At 37.2% G+C, this 16,969-nt stretch overlaps 1 pseudogene; it reads left to right on the forward strand.

Annotated features, from left to right (window-relative positions):
* Positions 1-969: 969 nt before the first annotated feature.
* On the forward strand, positions 970-1,517 carry LOC147918242 (vesicle-associated membrane protein-associated protein B pseudogene; annotated as a pseudogene).
* Positions 1,518-16,969: the final 15,452 nt, after the last annotated feature.

Raw genomic sequence — 16,969 nt, forward strand, 5'->3', positions numbered from 1 at the left:
AGTTAACAAGTTTTTATCAATTGATTTCTACAGCAGTCGCTCCCTGTAATGCACTTTGCAAAATGCCTGCTGCTGTTTACTTAGTGTTAAGGAGGAAATGACTTCTTTCTAAGCTGCATGCTCTGTCCTATGTCTGTTTTTCCTCTTTCTGTATAATCAGCAATCTGTTTGCTGTTTACTGCAGCAGTGGAAAGGGTTATAATTTGTTCCCTTTAGTGGGAAGAGAAACTTGCTGATTGGGATCCTAGTTGAATATGAATCTTTTGTGGGGCAGAAATGTGTACAACGTGTTTAGTGATTAAACATTCCTCAGAGGATTGTGTGGTTTACCCATTTTGTATTCCAAATCATGTGCATTATATAAAATTAATTCAACATTAGGAAAATAATTAGTTATTACTTCTTACCAATAAGTCAGAAAAGAGAAAACAATTTGGTAATTTCAATAAAATCAGAAAAAAATCTAGCAAAAATTAACACAAGTATGTTATTTTAAAAATATCTTTCCAAACTCGCATATAAAATTTCATTAACGTTTGTTGTTTCTGTAACAATATTCATCTCAAATCAATGGCTGGCTTCATTCTTAATAATATCCAATTAAAATCAGGTGGAAAACAAAAGTGTCTGTTATTATCATTGTTATCTAATTGTTCTGCAAGTGCTAATCAAAGCCATAAGATGTGAAACCAAAATAAGAGGTACAATTATTAGAAAGGAAATGCAAAATTATCCTTATTTGCAGATGGTATAATTATGTACCAAAAAACACAGAAGAGACGGAACTGAAAAACTCTAAGAATTAATAAGAAACTAAAATAAAATGTACTGATGCAAGATGAATACACAACCCTCCTCCCACCCCAAAAATGACCCACCAAGACAGGCTTTTTACTATTATTATTGTTATTATTAAAGATAGTCTCTTGGGGGGTCTCCCTGCCAGTGCTGCTCCTGCTGCTGATGAGCATGGTGAAGATGGAGCGTGTCCTGAGCATTAAACCACAGCACAAACTCAAATTCTCAGGTCCCTTCATCAAAGTTGTCACCATGACCCTAAAACTTGGCAATCTGACAGACCAAAAGTGAAGATCCTGGCACCACGTTGATGCAGAAGGGAGGGGGGAGTGATTGATGAATCTGTGATGTTACAGCCTTCCAATTTTGATCCCAATGAGAAAAGTAAACACACATTTAGGGTCCAATCTGCATCTCCTCCCACTGACACTTCTGATAACAATGGAAGCAGCACGACCAGAGGCAAAACCAGAAAATGCGGTTCCAAGACTTAGGTGTGTTTGAATCGCTAGCAGAAAATAATAAACCACATGTTGTAGAAATCAATAAAGCACATCCACAACTGTGTCACATACGGAAACACAAACAATGTCTAAACCTTTGAGTTCTTCAACTGGGAAGGACACTGAAAGTTAGGACATGGATGATGGTAGGAGGCTGCTGGTGAAGTTCAGAGGCTGCGAGAGAACAAACAATTAAAGGATGAGCTTCTGTATTAGTCAGCTCAGGCTGCCATAACAGAATACCACGGACTGGGCAGCGTAAACAATGGACATTGATTTTCTAACAGTTCTGGAGGCTAGAAGTCCAGGATCAAGATGCCAGCGTATTTGGTTTCTGGTGGGGGAGCTCTTCCTGGCTGTCTGTAGACAGCTGCCTTCTTGCTGTGTGCTCACATGGCCCTTCCTTTGTGCTCACATGGAGAGAGAGATATCTCTGGTGTCTCTTCCTCTTCTTATAAGGACACTAGTCCTATCAGAGTAGAGTCCTGCCTTCATAACCTCATTTAACCTTAATTACCTATCTCCAAGTACAGTCACATTGGTGGTTAGGGCTTCAGTATTAGAATTTGGGAGGGACACTGTTCAGTCGATGACAGCTCATATGAGGAAGACAGTGCAGAGCAATAACTCTGCTTCTGCTTTAGTCTTGGCTCCTTGCTCTGGGGGTTTCTTTCTTTACCATTGTGGTAATTATAAGGAATATATGCTTGTAGAGGCAGCATGCAAAGAATGGAACATTGGATTGAGGAATCTACTATATCTTGAGGTTTAAATTTATCCTAACCATGTTTAAAAATAAATTAATGATTTATGACATCTCACAGTTCTTGCCTTTAAATTATCCCTCCCTGTGTACATATAGACCCACACACATACACAGACACACACACCCCATAATCTTTTAGACAGTTAGAAATGTGCAGTAAGTCATTTGAGCAGGGGGTGATGAATAATCTTGATTAAATGACAAGGAGAACTGTAAATAATACCACAATGGAGTACTGTAAAGGTAATTTTCATCATTTATAGACCTTGGTACATGTTGCTGGATTACCAAGGCCGTCTTTCTTTCATTGTTGGTGCTGGCCCTTGGGAAGCAGGAGTCCAGAACTATAGAGGAATCCACCGCATGGCTCATTAACTTCCAGAGGTTTCTTTTCCACGTCTTCAATTCTATCCAAGCCTTCAGTTTCATGAGACTGAGGAACAGACTCAGAAGCCAAAAAGAGTTCCATTGTAGCCACACGAGATGTGCTAGTCGTGAATGAAAGGCACATAGTGACTGATTTACCCAGCACATTGAAATCAGTTGCTGCTTTGTTCTCTTAAAAGGGACCAAGCTAATTACTATTGGTTCACTTAGTGAAATTGAATTGTGGTTCAGAGACGTTTAATGCATGGTTAACTTCTTTAATGTGTTTCATCTCACGTTTTCTTATTGTCACAAGATTATAATTAATGCTGTGGCTTAAACTCACATGTGCTAACGAATGCCAGTGGGTTAAGCTGGCATTGCTGCTGAGAGCTGTGCTGGCCTCTTCTCTCTACATTACTGTGGAAGTTGTGATTTATTTCAATGTTGGAAAACAGCTGTAAGGAAACGTTTTTCTGTGTAAATAAATAACATCTATTATAGGGAGGGACATTCTCAGTAATAGCTGTCAATCCTAGATTATCCTTTCAAGGGAGAAGAGTCAGCGAGAAGCTGATCCTAACAAAAAGTCCATACTGTTTTTCCACAATGCCTCATCACTACTCATACTTCCAACACACTTACCCCCCAGTCCAGTTTTTACCTTTTTCAGTTTGGCCTTAGTTTGGAATCATGAAAAAGTGGGCATAGAATCTGAATAGACATTTTTCCAAAGAAGACATGCAGATAGCCAACAGACACATGAAAAGATGCTCAGTATCACTAATCATCAGGGAAATCAAAACCACCTCACACCTGTCAGAATGGCTATTATCAAAAAGAAAACAAATAACAAGTGTTGGCGAGGATATGGAGTAAAGGGAACCCCTGTACACTGGTGGTGGGAGTGTAAAATTGGTGTAGCCACTGTGGAAAACAGCATGGAGGTTCCTCAAAAGTTAAAACTGCCATATAGAACTACCATACAATCCAGTAATTCAAATTCTTTATTTATCTGAAAAAATAAAAACATTAATTCAAAAAGATATATGCACCCCTATGTTCATTGCAGCATTATTTACAATAGCTAAGATATGGAAGCAACCTAAGTGTCAATAGATGAATGGATAAAGAAGATACACACACACACACACACACACACACACACACAATGGAATATTACTCAGTCATAAATACCCATAAATCTTGGGGCCAGCCTTGTGGAGCAAGCAGTTAAGTGCATGCGTGCCACTGCGGCGGCCCAGGGTTCGCCGATTCGGATACCAGGCACGCACCGACACACTGCTTGGCAAGCCATGCTGTGGTGCATCCCATATAAAGTGGAGGAAGGTGGGCATAGATGTTAGCCCAGGGCCAGTCTTCCCCAGCAAAAAGAGGAGGATTGGCAGATGTTAGCTCAGGGCTGGTCTTCCTCTCAAAAAAAAAAAGAATGAAATCTTGCCATTTGTGACAACATGGATGGACCTAGAGGATCTAGACCTAGATGGACATATGGTATGATTTCACTTATACGTGGAATCTAAAAAAAAAAAAAAAATGAACAAACAAAACAAAACAGAAACTAACTCATAGATACAGAGAACAAACTGGTGGTTACCAGAAGGAAGGGAGATGGGGGAATGGGTGAAATAAATGAACAAGATTAACAGGTATAAAATTCCAGTCATAAAATAAATAACTCAAGAGGATGTAACGTACAGCACAGGGAATATAGTCAGTAATATTGTAATGACTTTGTATGATGACAGACATCTAAGGAAGACATTCTGGCTGTTGTATATAAGATTCTGAAGGTCAGAGGAGAGGTTGGTACTTGAGATATAACTATTGAACTCACCAATTTACAGACTACATTTACAATAAGCAGTATTACTTAGGGAGTGAGTGGAAATAAAAAGGAGTCCAAAGACTGAGCCCTGTGGTGATCTATAATTTATGTGGGATGAGAAAGTGGATCCAGCAAAAGATTGAGAACGAACAGAGAGTAAGGTACAAAGAAAACCAGAAGAGTACGGCACCCTATAATCTAAGAAAATAAAGTTTTTTAAAAAGAGAGATCGATGCCAGCCCCATGGCGTAGTGGTTAAGTTCAGTACACTTCGCTTCCATGGCCCAGGTTCATGAGTTCAGATCCCAGGCATGGACCTACACCGCTAGTCAGCCATGCTGTGGCACTCACCCATGTACAAAATAGAGGAAGATTGGCACGGATGTTAGCCCAAGGTGAATCTTCCTCAGGAAAAAAAAAAAAAAGAGATGGAGATTGATTCATTCTCAAGTAAATGAATGCAGAGAATTGCATTTGATGGTATAGTGGTAATGAGTGGCTTTGACCAGAGTAGATTTGGTGCAGTAGGATGAATGAGCAACTTATTGTAGTGAGTTCAAGAGAGAATGGGAGGTGGAAAATGAACATAGACAACTATTTTGAGTAGATTTGCAATAGAAAGGAGCAACCAATGGGTGGCGGAGAGATTTTTACTTCCCTTTTTTTTCAAGAAAGGAATTATTACAGCATGGTTTTTTGTGTTGATGGAAATGATCCAGTAGAGAAGGAAAATTAATGATGCAAGAGAGAGAAGAGATAATTGTAGGAGCAAAGTCTTTGAACATGCTGAGGGTGGATGTGATGCTAGGCAAAAGTAGGACTATCTTAAACTCATGACAAAGGACTATGGTTATATGATAAAATTAAAATAAGGTAAAAATAGAATAAAACAATGAAAATAATATAAATTAATATACATAAGGAAAGGGTAATTCTTTTTTCAGTAATATATACATTAATGAGAAAAAAATGCACACATGTTAAATGTCTGATGGACAACTGGAAAAATAAATTATGGTAAATTCATTATAATAGTATTCAATATTTAAAATAATGAGTACAAATATGTTACCATGACCAGAACATACCATTCCTAAATATACATGACTAAGATCAAGGAACAAGAAGCAGGTTTCAGAACATTTTATCTATAGCGCTATCTCACTTACTTAAAAGAAACAAGGAACATGTATGACATTTTTGTATATATACACAGAAAATATTTGGAAAAATACACAGCAAACTTAGTAATGGTCACGTGGGGAGAGGGTGAGAGAATGTCTATATTTTAGTTTGGATCCTTTTGTGCTATTTAAGTTTTTTAACAGAAACAGCTGTTGAATTTATAATTAAAACATGTTAAACAAATGAAAAGGGATATATTGATAGATTTTACCCATATAAATAAAATATTTCTCAAGAAACAAAGTACAAGGGAAAATGAACTGAAAACTAACACACACACACACATCAAGATACTAATGGTTAAAATGAAAAAAATGCCTGAGTAGTAACTCACGTATTCAACATTAAAATATGTATGTTCATTAGTTGGATACTATATATCAAATATTTTTAGATAATGTATATTCAAATGTGAGTATAGAACACTGTTCTCAAGGACCTTCCGATCTAGTGGAATCTATAATCTAATCTTCCAATCTACACTTAAATCTAATTTAAAATAATAATGCCCATGACAGGGAAAGGCTGGGTTCCATGGGCGTGCATAGAGAACACACATACATTGAATTTCTGAAAGTAATGACGTCTGAGCTGAGGCCCAACAGGCAAGATGGAGTTATCCAGAGAAGAAAGAACATTCCAGGTAGCAACAATAGCATGTACAAAGACCCAGAACAAGTAAAAGCATTACATGCTGAGGGAACTGAAAATTAGTTTCATTAATGTGTTCCTTATACATACCACAATGCCTGACACATAATACCTGCTCAACAAATATTTAACTGAGAGAGTTCAGCTGAGTATAGGGTCAGGCGTGGGGGAAAAAGAGAGGTAGCAAATATTTCATACAAATGACTAGCAAATTCAAGAAAAATCTATCAATTAACATAAAATAGTAACCAGATATCATTTAATTTACCAAATTCAAAACAGTAAAACAAAAGGGAACACCCAGTGTGGTTGAGAGTGACACTGAACTGCCAACACTCTTGTGCCTTTCCAATCGCAGGTAAGTTGAACACTTGAGGAAAGAAAGTTTTACAAAATAAATCAAGAGCTTTAAAAATGTACACGCTTCTGGGGTCGGCCCCGTGGAGTAGCAGTTAAGTGCAGGCTCTGCTGCTGGTGGCCCAGGTTCAGATCCCGGGTGCGCACCGACACACTGCTTGTCAGGCCATGCTGTGGCGGCGTCCCATATAAAGTGGAGGAGGATGGGCACAGATGTTAGCCCAGGGCCAGTCTTCCTCAGCAAAAAGAGGAGGATTGGCATAGATGTTAGCTCAGGGCTGATCTTCCTCACACACACACAAATGCACTAAATAAATAAACAAACAAGAATTAAAAAAAAAATGTACAAGCTTCTAATCTAACAGTTTCTCTGTTGGGTAACTCTCCTGAAGAACTAGTTTTAGTTGCAGGAAAAAATGCCCAAATCTGTGTACAAAAATACCAATTTCCACAATACTTATAATAAGTCAGAAGTAGAAATAGCCTGTCATAATAGTGAAGAATATTCAAGTAAATTATTCATTCTGTGTCATTGAAAAAGGTACTTAAGGAAAGTTTAAAGTTCTCAGGAAAGACCTGTGTTGTGATGTAAGAATATGAAGTATAAAAATGAGAAACATATATATTTTTAAATGAGGTGCTGTAGACTAGAGGAAATGCAGTCAAATGTTGACTGTGGTCATGTTAGGTGGGAGAACTGCAAATGATACTTTTTCCTGCTTCTACCTATCTAAGTTTACTATACATAAGAAAACCACCGCACAAACTAAAAATTTCTTAAAATATTTACTAATTGTCCTAAGTTGACAATATCTAGAGTTTTGTGCTGCCATTCAGAAGTAATGTCCTACAGTCTAGAATATGGAGTAGTAGCTTTGAGAGCTCTGTTTTCTTCATGTTAGTTTTTTCTGCTTCCCCAAAGTAATTCAAGGGTAATCCTTTAAAATTAAAATAGGATTGGCCCAAATTGCTTATTCATGGGGAGGAAGAAGAAGAAGATCTAGATAGAATGGGTCTGGCTTTGTAGTCAGCCTTGCTAGAGAGGAAACTTCTGCAATCAGTGAGTGGTTGCGTTCAGAGTTCCTCTGGGCCTGTGGGAAGAAAGAGAGCACTGCTGGTGTGCGGACTCTGTGACGCTGTGATGTGGTAAAAGGAAGAATGATTTGCTGTTTAGGTTTTAACTAATATATTGTAGACTCAAATCTTCCAGCAAACCAATTTTTAAATAATGAATATGTCAATTAGGTGTAAATTTTTTTATACGAGGTTGAATTCTTGACCACTGTATTTTCACTCTTTTCTCCCTTTTGTAAAATTCCAGTAACAAAGACATATTTCAGGTGAATGAATTGTACAGTTCTTAGGGTATATTTCTCATTGTATAATTCTCTTTGTCTAATAAAAAATAAACTTTTTCTTGGTACTGAGAGTTCTTTGTCTATCAAGGAAATTAGCCCCTTGTTTGGCAAATATATTGCTTATATTTTTGCTCTCAAAATTTGATAATTCGTCTTTTGATTTTGTTTACAATTTTTTTGCCATGCAGAAATTTCTAATGTATCATTTTCATCAGCTATACTCATGTGTGCAAAAAATAAAAGATAGTGACGTTTTCCTTCTTTTTTTAAATATCTGAATTTCACTTCTATTTCCAGCACTCCCTCAACTCCCCTCCCATTCCATCTGATAACAGATGAATTTTTTTCACTTCAGTATAAATCCAGTCATTTCAAGTTTAAAATATGGTAACTCAGGTCTCCCTCCACTTCCCTACCTCTACTTGTCCTTGAAGAGGCATGTAGGTTCTGGAGGCCTTCTAGAGGGTCGTGGTTTTGGGGGAATGTGTTTAGTCCCTCAGCTGGGCTCTATTCATGTTTGATTCTGCTGAGATGGCTGTTAACACCCACTGATGGTTGGCCTCACTAAAATGGTTATGGTTCCCAACTGTACAGTAGTCCATGCTGCCATCTGCTGGTGTTTTCTCTTGTTACAAACATGAGACCTCTTCAGGCCCCCTAGATTGCTCTTGAAACTTATAGCTGCATACTTTTCTGGGTAATTTCATCTTCCCTCCTATTACTCTCTGGGGCTACAGACAGTTGGTGGGATTGCCTCATGCCTTCATGCAGGCATCCCAACTGCTCCCATTCTGCTATGACAATGCCAACGGGGACTCCTGTGAAGAACCCTCCTGAGTTTCAGACAGAAAGCGAGGTACAGGTCTCCTCTACTCTTAAATCCAAATCTCCATCTCCTACCCTTGAGAGAATTTTTATTTCCTTTTGGGTAGACAAAAATTGATTTAAAATTGTTGTCCCATATTTTTATGCCTTAAAACTGGGCCATAGAAAGGCCAAGAAATGGAACAATTCTCTTCAACTACCATGAGGTTGTCTTTTCTCTTTGTGTCAATGAAGACCTTATGTTCGGTTCTGATGCTTAGATTAACATTGTGGTGCAGTCAGAGAGCATAGGAAATAACCCACCTGCTCGAATTTAATGATGTCATCCTGCACCAATTCTTATGTAGTCAAATTGATCCATCCTCCTCCACTTATTTCTGGGTTTATGTTATGGTTATTCCAAGGTCTATTTTATCTCAAGATTTTGCAAAGTTTCATCTATATTTTCTTCTAGTACTTTTATAGACTTAACATTTTAAACATTTAAATCTTGGACTTATCTGGTGTTTATTTTGGTGTACACACTGAGATAGGAATCCGGTTTACTAATTTCTAAAAATGACACTATAGCAACATAGTGGTTTGGATTTTTTGAAGGAAGATTTAGCCTGAAGTGCTCCAAGATGTCAGAAATAATCACTAATTTCATGACAGTGAACCTGTCTTTAGAATTAGAGTAGTGTTGTCAACTTTGAATGCCTATCAGACATTTAGGGAGATTTAAAAATACTGATAAGTGGGGTCCTAGCCCCTCATGATTGTAAAAATTTTCCTGGATGATTCTAATACAGTCAAATTGAAGAACTGTTAAGTTATAAGCCTGTCTTTAGGGCAAAAAGAGTATGCGTGAGACCCAGGTGACACTTATTTTCCTTTATAACAGCATGGAGTGTGCATCCCATCACCTGGAGGGCTTGTGGAAACCCAGACTGCTGGGCACCTCTCTCAGAGTTCCTAACTCAGAAGGTTTGGAGTGATGCCTAAGAATTAGCCTTTCTAACAAGTTTCTGGTTTATACTGATGTTGCTGGTCCAGAGACCACACTTTGAGAGGAACTGCGATAGAGTATAGAAAGGACTTCTGGGGGAAAATAACTTTAGTCCTTTTATTTGGGCAGAAGTAATCAGCATCCACATTTATACTGGTACTTCTCATTTCCCTATTCAAGTTTTTTTAAAAAGATTATAAATAAAAAATTTTATATGCAGGGGCCGGCCCCGTGGCTTAGTGGTTAAGTGCGCGTGCTCCTCTACTGGCGGCCGGGGTTCGGACCCCGGGCGCGCACCGAGGCACCGCTTCTCCGGCCATGCTGAGGCTGCGTCCCACATGCAGCAACTAGAAGGACGTACAACTATGACGTACAACTATCTACTGAGGCTTTGGGGGGAAAAAAAATAAGAGAAGGAGGAGGATTTGCAATAGATTTTAGCTCGGAGCCGGTCTTCCTCAGCAAAAAGAGGAGGATTAGCATGGTTGTTAGCTCAGGGCTGATCTTCCTCACAAAAAAAAAATAAAATAAAACAGCAAGTCATTTAAAAAAAATTTTGTATGCAAAATTTATTATTTATGTATACTCATTCTTATTTAAGAAATGATTTAAGGTGCAATAACAGTAAAATATAAAAAATAGAAAGAAGAGAAATTAGAACATGAGTAAAATACTGTTTGGAAAGATAAAATTAAAAGAGTAATGTACATATGCTGATGTCAGACCATAAACTTGGCTAAGCTATCTAGCAGTGACTATTAGACAGGGAAACAAAATCATGGCAGGATTTATAGTGCTTCTGAGATGAAAACAACCAGGTGCTTCTGATAAAAACACTTATCCCTGTCCTGACATCAGAGGAATATTTTCTCCATGTTTGCTTTCAAAGATGATGCTATATAACATTGGCAATAACATCTTCTCTCATCATCGTTACACTGAAGGCGGATGTCTGTTGGTCAAAGTTTGGGCTCAATTAGTGACATTAATGTACTAGGTCATTTGGTTACTAGGTCATTTGGAGTTGCTTTTTTTTTCAATGAGTTTCAGAGTGTATATGCTTAGGTCGTTCCTTGATCTTCAGTGTGAATCATTGATGTCCACCAAAATACAGTAGAAGCAATGATACAATGGGCAAATATGATACTCTGACATTCTTAATTTGCTGAGTTTGAATCAGAGATGAACTTTTAATTATTCTGGGTCTTGGTTCTTACCTTGGTTATTCTGAGAGGTCACAGACTTTTTTGAGGATCTGGTAATAACTAAAAATCTTCTTCCTGGAAAATAGTATACAGATCATCATTATTCACAACTTCCTAATTTATGAATTTGTCTACTCACTAAAAGGTATTTGTTGCCCCAAAGTCAATACTTGAAGTCCTTTCTTGGACATTCTTGGACATGTACATGTGCAGAGGAGTGAAAAATTTGAGTTGCCCCGTGTGCACATTCCCAGCTGAGGTGTAACAAAAAAACGCTCTGCCTTCTTTTTCCATACTTGTCATACTGTAAACAAGTATCATTTTCACCGTATATTTAGTGCCAGGTTGTTCACATTTTTGTACTTTTTGTTGTGATTTCACTGTTTAAAATGGCCCCAAGCATAGTGCTGAAGTGCTTTCCTAAGCACAAGAAGGCTGTGATGTGCCTTATGGAGAAAACGTGTCTTAAATACACTTAATTCAGCATGAGTTATAGTGATGTGGGCCACTAGTTCAGTGTTAATCAATTAACAATATATATTTATAAGGTGTCTTTAAACAGAAACACACAGAAAACAATGTTATGCGTTAATTGGTTGACAAAAATATTGTGGCCACAGGCTTAGAGAACCCCGTCTCTGTATTTTCCCAAGGAAAGTAACCCTTCATTTCCCCTAGGAACAATGATTCAGTATTCACTAATTCTGTGTTTGCGGTGACATTATAAAACATAACTACTGCAAATATCACAAACTGACTCTACCGTATATACCCAAAATTTGCCTTCAATTCACGGATTTTATGGGGTACTAAGGCCTCTCCATGTATGTTGGATAAGACCCCTTGATGAAGAATGGATGCACTGGGTATATTCAGAGCTATCTTGCATAAATAATTTTTTCTCTCAATGAGCTTTTTACGAGGGTTATTGTCTCTAAAGCCAGACTTATGGGGTTCAAACCATGTCACTTACTAGCTGTGTGATCTTGGGAAAATTTCTTAGCCCAAGCTTCTTCATCTGTATAATAAGGGAATTAAGGAAAGGAATTAGATCATCAAACAGTTCATATGATATGGCTAGTATTTTAAATTGATTGAGTCAATACTGACCAGAGAAATATAGGAATAATTAGAATTCTCACTACCCAGCAGGGAGGGGGTTAGATAGAGAACAGTAGGCTGCAGATATTAAAAAGTAAACCATTCAATTTTTACACCTCAATGAGTATAAGATTTCTCATTTAGGCTGTTTACTATTCAGCTCCACGTGGTTCTGTTCACAAATGAGTTTGGTGGGAACTAGTAACTGAAAGAATAGCCCACAGGGAAACAAACTTTTCATTCCCCAACTTTGGGTTGAAAATAATCATGTGACAAAATAGCCAGGCTTAAAAATGAAGAAAAACAGCTTAGCAGTCAATGGGATTAAAAATATTAAAGAGAGAGTTAAATGATTAAGATAAAAGACTAAAGAAAGGCAAGAAGCTTAGAGATTATAACAGAAAAAAAGCAAAAGAAAAAGCAGATAAGGGATTTGTGCCAAGGCAAAGCTCCAGGTGTGTCTAGTTTCCTGAAGGCTTGGGTCCCCCATTGGTGTGAACTACTCTCTGATCAACAGTTCCTCAGAGATCTGTAGTAACAAGGTGCAGGACCACTCAGCTCAAACAACTGGAGGGCTTTAGGCCAAGCAGCAGTTTATCTCAGCTAAGTAGAACACACTGATAGAATAAATACAATAGTGAAATAATTCTGCTATACTGTTTAGTCATGGGCCACATAGCAACATTTCGGTCAACAACAAACCGCCTATATAATGATGGTCCCATAAAAACATTAGTACCATATAGCCTAGGTGTGTAGTAAGCTATGCCATCTAGGTTTGTGTAAGTACACTCTATGATGTTCGCACAATGACAAAATCGCCTAATGACACATTTCTCAGAACATATCCCAGTGGTTAAGCAACAAATGACTGTACTAAAAATGTTGAAGTTTAGCCACCTCCAACTTTGTTCTTTTTTAACATTGCCTTGGCCATTTTTGCCCTTTGCATTTTAATATAAAATTTAAAGAATTCGCTTATCAATTTCCACTGGGAATGTTTGGAGTTTAATCTATAGATTGTATTTAATTGGTGATAATTGACCTTTCTACATTACAAGTCTTCAAATATGTCAACATGGTATATTCCTTCATTTATTTTGTACTTTAAATTCTGTCCATAATATTTTGTAGTTTTCAGTATAACAGTCTTACACATCTTTTGTTAGATTTATTTCTAGGTATTTGATGTTATTCAAGCTTTTACAAATAGTATTGTTTTAAAATTTCATTTTATATTTGCTTATTGCTTATATATAGAGAAAACAATTGGCTTTTTAAATATTAACCTTGCATTCAGTGACCTGGCTAAATTCACCCATTGTCTCATAGTTTGCATATTCTTTTGGACCTTCTAACACATTATTATTTTTGTCCATGAATTATAACAGCTTTAATTTTTCCTTTCTAATTCTTATAATTCTAACTTTTATATCTGTCTCCCCCTCCCCATCTATCTCACTGTCCCCTTCCTCCTCTTCCTTTTCTTCCTTCTCTCTTCTGCTCCTTCTCTTCCTAATCTCCCTTCTCCTCCTCCTCCTGCTCTTCTTCTTGCCTCTTGGACTGGCTACAAACTTTAGTTCAATGTTGAATAGAAATGGTGATAGTAAGCATCTTTGTCATGTTTCCAATTCCATGGAAATTTTCAATATACCACCACTAAGTGCATTTTGTATATTAAAATTATGGGTGAATGCATATCAGAAGACATCATTAAGGGAGGGAAAGTGTGATGACCAGAATGGAAGATATTTTCAATACATACCTCTAACAAAGGACTCCTATTCAGAAAATATAAAGAACTCCTAAAAATTCATACAAGACAGATAGCAATTGAAAAAATGGGCAAACATTTGAACAAATACTTCACAAAAGAGGATATCCAAGAAGCCAAAAACACATGAAAAGCTGAGTACATTTATGAGTCATCAAGGAAATAGAAATTAAGACCACAATGTAATACCACTACATATCTGCTAGAAGGGCTAAAATGCAAATGACAATCAAATATTGATGAGTGTATGGAGCTGCTAGAAATCTCATGCGCAGCTGGTGGGAGTCGAAAATGGTAAAACCACTTTAGAAAACTGTGTGACAACCTCTATTAAATCTCAACATACACGTAATCTCTGACCCAACAATTATATTCTCAACAGAAATACTTATCTGTGATTATTAAAGTACATGCACAAGAGTGTTACTGAAGCATTATATGTTATAACTGAAAACTGGGAAATGGCTCAAATGTCTATCAACAGTAGAATGAACAAATACTATAAAGTAACGAGAAGAAGAAGCTATTGCTACACAAACAACTTTGGACTCAGTGGAGTATATACTGCAGGCTTCTCTTTACATAAAATTCAAAAACAGGCAAAACTGATCTACAATATTAGAAGTCAAGGTGGAGAACAGTACCTAGGAGAAGGCATGAGGGAGTTTCTAGGGTGCTGGTGATATCAAATATCTTGACTCGGAGGCTGGTTACCTAAGTGTGTGTGAAAGTTCGTTGAGCGATGTATTTGTGATTTATGTACTTTTCTGTACGTGTGTTATATTTTAGTAAAAAACAAACAAACATAAAGCCTGAGGGATCAAATAAGGCTATTTGGTTAAATGACTAAAACCTACCATAAATGTCTACTGTGCCTCAGAGTAAAAAGTAATGCCTATCTAAAGATGTCTAAAATTTATAGGCTAAAAAGCTTCAATTTCCATCAAAGATCTTGATGGGAAGACTTTGAAAAGCACCCCCTGCTTCTTATGTCTCATAATAGACAACATATACTATATGCCCATGGGGAGAAGCGACTGGTAGTAGACGGTAGCATCTGCATTCTCATACCATTAACCATCTCCAACAGAGTCCATGCTAATCCCCTCACCCAGAACACTTGACCGGGACAGTTTCCACATTGAATTTGCCAATTCCATTTGTCCCATAGTATTCTTTGCATAATACATGGTCAATTATTGGGTCTTAATTTAGAACTAAATCTCTTTCTCTCAGCCACAAACACATGGCCAAATGAATCATCCACTGGCTGGTGAACATGATTGCTTTATTATTTTTACTTCTTTTCAAATGAGGAAGAGCAAGACTCCCCAGATAAAAGATACCAAGATTTCTGAGTTCAATGTCAGTGTGATTACAGGATTTTCACTGTCTCTTTCTCAGACTGCTAATGCAATGACCAACAAAATATGAAAATAAGGGCAAACATGTAGCACCTCTGAAAACTAGGAGAGGTCCATGAAGATCTCAGAAACACCCAGGAATTTCTGATAGAAAATCGAAGACAGGTTCAGACTAGAAGCCATGGTTAAAGGTTGACTCACCACCTCACTATGAGAAAATGAGTCAATATTCCCAAGATGAAAATGGAGAACACCCTGCAGAACACTACCAACATTGCCTAATTGGAGGAGGCAAGTTTTAGAGACAAAGGTAAAACACAAGGGCAGTAAAGAAATATGGTACTTGTACTTCCCTTTACTGATTTGGATCAACCACATTTGAAAGCAGAGCACCTGAAGGGCGGCAAGGACCCTGCAGTAACCAGAGAGATTATGCAGATTATTGGGCAAAGCCACCCTCTCTCCCCTCTAGAATTTATAATTGTTCTGGATTTTCTGATAGTTTCCATTAGACAATCAATCAATCATCCAGTTCATCAATCAATATAAAATGCATCATTTTGGGGGCTGGCTCAGTGGTCTAGTGGTCAAGTGCAGCACCCTCAGCTTCGGCAGCCGCTGTTTGGTTCCCGGGCACGGATCTGTGCCACTCATCAGCATGCTGTGGCGGTGACTCACATACAAAATAGTGGAAGATCGGCCACAAATGTTAGCTCAGGGCCAGTCTTCCTCAGCAAAAAACAAAAAGCATCATTTTCAGAAAGAAAATAAATTCATTATTATTTATAGATAATGATTATTTGCCTAGAATGTAAAAACAAATAAAGACTGATAGCAATCTTGATAATTCAGTAGTGGCTGATTACACAATAAATCTGTAGCTTTACGTTATAACGACAATAACAAAGTAGAAAATTAAAAAAAACATTAAATCAGCAACAAAATATACAAAATGAGTAGGAAAACTTCACAATAAGAATGGAAAACCCTGGAGTTGTACAATTATTATAAGCATGGTAATTTTCCTTAAATTGACTAAAGCAACTAAAAGCAAACCCAATGGGATCCTTTTCTTTTTGGAATTCGATGGAATTAATCTAAACGTCAACTGGAAGAATAATTTGAGGTTTTTTCTCTCAAAATTAAGATAACATTATGTTCAGTGAAATGCAAGGATATTAAATTTATGATCAATGATGTTTGACGTAATAATCAAGATTTTTAAAAAACCCCAAATTTCCTTCCCTCCCAGAATATTATTTTATACCTCCTTCTAGTCTATATTTCCACCTCCAAACTCCCCTACTTTCCCAAACCCCACCATAGAAAAGTATTGTGCTGCTATTTTTCACTACAGATTACTTGTGTTAGTTTTTGAACTTTAGATAATGCTGTATATCTAATCTTTTATATTGAGCTTCTTTTATCTGAAATACAGTTTTTTTTTCTTTTTTACTTTTATCTATGTTGTTACACGTATCAGTAGTTTATTCCTTTTCATTGCTGAGAGTGTTACATTGTATTAATATAACATTCCACTTGTATCCATTCTCCTGTTGTTTCTTAATTTTTCTGTTGAATTTTTTCCAATTTTCAAGGATGCTTATATAACAAACAGCCTTGGAAAATAGAGATAGTGTCTCCCTCAGGGACAAAGGATAGGCATGCTTACTATCCATTGTAAAAGACTTGAGTTCCCTAAACTCAGTGTTTCTTTCCTATAATGTAACCCACTGCCTCCGCAGGCTTCCGTATGAGTCCATCAGCATCACTTGGAGACAAAGGAAACTGACCAAAATATACTGATTATGGAATAGTCTCCTATCTTCTGCCAGAATTCAATAAACTGTGGCAGACTTAACTTGTTAGCTTGAAAATA

Source organism: Ceratotherium simum, chromosome 1, assembly GCF_057802395.1.
Source record: "Ceratotherium simum simum isolate JZ-2026a chromosome 1, ASM5780239v1, whole genome shotgun sequence".
Classification (NCBI taxonomy): Eukaryota; Metazoa; Chordata; class Mammalia; order Perissodactyla; family Rhinocerotidae; genus Ceratotherium; species Ceratotherium simum.